Source organism: Heterodontus francisci, unplaced genomic scaffold (genome assembly GCF_036365525.1).
Source record: "Heterodontus francisci isolate sHetFra1 unplaced genomic scaffold, sHetFra1.hap1 HAP1_SCAFFOLD_86, whole genome shotgun sequence".
In the NCBI taxonomy this organism is placed as follows: Eukaryota; Metazoa; Chordata; class Chondrichthyes; order Heterodontiformes; family Heterodontidae; genus Heterodontus; species Heterodontus francisci.
The window spans coordinates 4,236,089-4,239,463 of record NW_027141093.1 but is presented as its reverse complement, the minus strand read 5'-3'; positions in this window follow the sequence as shown (position 1 = coordinate 4,239,463).

The window sequence follows — 3,375 nt, the reverse complement described above, 5'->3', positions numbered from 1 at the left end:
TGGACAGTTTGACCAAGAGCATTTATTGCAGACACCAGGTGAGAAGTGTGAAAGGCACATTTTAAATAGTGGCTGCTTGTTTTCCGTTGAAATAGAAATGTGACTGTGTAAAGGTCACTGCTCTATCGGACAGTCCCAGTCATTGAGCAGTGCAGGGCTTGTGTTGTTTCTGAATGTCACAAACTTGTTGTAAATCCACTGCAAACACCTGGTAAACAGAAGATGAATGCTGCAGTACTGCAGTGGAGTCAGACACTGACACTGTTTGTGTTCTTGGTTTTCATTTTGTGATTGTTCATAATGATTATTATTGGGACGATTACATTGATCGCTTTTGTATCTTCTATCTCACCAGTTCTTTCATTCCTGCAGGAAAATACACGAAGGATCCTGAATGGATGTGGTGATTCTTGGACACAAAGAAAAGTGCAGCGAGCTCATTCCAACACACAGTCGGTACAGGATCACTCCCAAAGCACAGAGATACTGCCAGCTCATCAGTTCCACTGGAACAAACAAAAGAAGTAGTCACACAGACACTGATCCCAAAGTCAAGAGACACATTTTCAATCCAACAGTCAAACAACAGCATGAGAGACAGAAGTTGTTTCCATTTCACTCCAATTCAGTACAGCTGACAGGTTGATCCATCAATCACAGTCCAAAAACAAACTCACCATCAGATCTAAATAAACTCTGTCACCATGGTTACATTTTAAATATAAAATCTGAAATAGAACAGACAAAATTTACAGAATTGAAAGGTACAGAATGAACGCAAGGAGGCTTTGAGGGGATTTGGACAGGTTAAATGAATGGGCAAGAACATGGCAGATGGAATATAATGTGAATAAGTGTGAAGTTCTCCACTTTGGTAGAATAAACAGAAAGACAGAGTATTTCTTAAATGGTGAGATGCTGGGAAGTGTCGATGTTCAAAGGCACCTGGGTGTCCTTGTTCCTGAGACACTAAAAGCTAGTATGCAGGTCCAGCAATCAATTAGGAAGGCAAATGGTATGTTGGCTTCATTGAAAGCGTATTTGAGTACATGAGTAAAGATGTATGAAGTCTAGATGAGACTGCACCTGGAGTATTCTGTACAATTTTGGTTTCCTTATCTAAGGAAGGATAGACTTGTCATAGAGGGAGTGCAACAGAGATTCACTGGTCTCATCCCCTAGGATGGTGGGATTGTCTTATGATGAGAGACTGCAGAGACTGGGCCTAAATTCTCTAGAGTTTTGAAGAATGAGAGGTGATCTCATTGAAACAGACAAAGTTCTTCCAGGGTGTCACAGGGTAGATATGGATAGGATGATTCCTATGTCTAGTGAGTCCAGAACAAGGGGACACAGTCTCAGAATAAGGGCAGGCCATTTGAGACTGAGATGAGCAGGAATTTCTTTACTCAGAGGGTGGGAACTCTGTGGAATTCTTTATCCCAGAGGGCTGTGGAAGATCAATCATTGAACATATTCAAGACAGAAATCGATAGATTTCTAAATACTAACAAGATCAAGGGATATGGAGATAGCAGGAAAAATGGCGTAGAGGTAGATGATCATCACGATCTGTTTGAATGTTGGAGCAGGCTCGATGGGCTGAATGGCCTAATGCCCCTATTTCCTATGATCCTATGAATCCCAATAATGTACATCAGACGTTAGACCAAGTTATGCATTACATACCAGTTCAAAAATGCCACAGAGATTAAGACTGAAAGACACAGTATCAATTCCATTACTACAAAATGAAGGACTTGGAGCTTGCAGACCAGCCCATGTTTAAGATTGAAAGTTATATTTTCATTCACAATCGTTTTCACAGAGCTAAATATTGAATACCAATCCACAACTTGTACAGGACTACCAAATAAAACCTACAACTGTAAAATACTGTTAATCCATATTTTAAATTAAACACAAGGCAAATAAATATTGATACATTAAGAGAGCAGGAAACAGTGAGAGCAGAGTGGAGCATAAAGAGCCCAGGAGAGAGAGGGAGCAAGAGTTCACTCGGAGAGCAGGGAACAGCGAGAGCAGGCGTCAAAAAAGGCAAAGGAATACACAATTAATGGGAGAACACTGAACGGTGTAGAGGAAGTGAGGGACGTTGGAGTGAATGTCCACAGATCCCTGAAGGTAGCAGGACAGGTCAACAAGGTGGTTAAGCAGGTATATGGAATCCTTTCCTTTATTAACTGAGGTATAGAGTATAAGGGTGACCTGGTTTCCATGTCAATAAGTCACTGACAGCTAACATGCAGGTGCAGCAAGCAATTAGGAAGGCTAATAGTATGTTAGCCTTTATCGCAAGAGGATTTGAGTACAGGAGTAGTGAATTCTTGCTTCAATTGTATCGAACCCTGGTTAGACTGCACTTGGAGTACTGTGTGCAGCTTTGGTCCCCTTACCTTCGGAAGGATATTATTGCCATAGATGGAGTGCAAAGAAGGTTCATCAGACTTGTTCCTGGGATGGTGGGACTGTCCTATGAAGAGAGATTGGGGAAACTGGGGCTGTATTCTCTAGAGTTTTGAAGAATGAGAGGTAATCTCATTGAAACTTACAAAATATTTAAAGGACAGTCAGGGTAGATGCAGCTAAGATGTTTCCCCTGGTTGGGGAGTCGAGAACCAGGGGACCCAATTTCAAAATAAGGGGCAAGCCACTTCGGACAGAGATGAGGAGAAATGTTATTCCTCAGAGGGTTGTGAATCTTTGGAATTCTGTAACCCAGAGGGCTGTGGAAGCTCAGTTATTGAGTATGTTTAAAGCAGAGATTGATAGATTTCTAAATACAAATGACATAAGGGAATATGAGGAAAGTGTGGGGAAAAGGGCATTGAAGTGGATGATCAGCCATGATCATATTGAATGGTGGGGCAGGCTCGATGGGCTGAATGGCCGACTCCTGCTCCTATGTTCCTATGTTCCTAACTCCACATTATCGATGAGATACAGCCTCAGGCTGACTTGTCGGGTGTTGCAAACAGATATCACTGCTTCTGATCTTCACCAGAACAGAGAGTGAGATGTAAAATTGATCATCAAACAGACTGTGAGAGAATACAGCAGAATAAAACACATGGAAAGACACTGTGGAATAACAAATAGATTTGATTGGAATGTTGAATTTTGATTGGAATGGATAAAACAGCAGAAACAGCAGAATAAATTGGGACAGAAAAGAGAAACTGATGGGAAGAAGGAAGAAAAGAAAGGATGGATCTGTTCACTTTTTTCAGTTTTTTCACTGGTCCATCAAAGTTGGGTTAAAAAAAGATGCAAAAAACAGAGAATTTCACCAAAAAGGGAGATTAAATGCTGCCGAAACCTTGGATCGAAGGATGCCCCAACAGATCACATGTT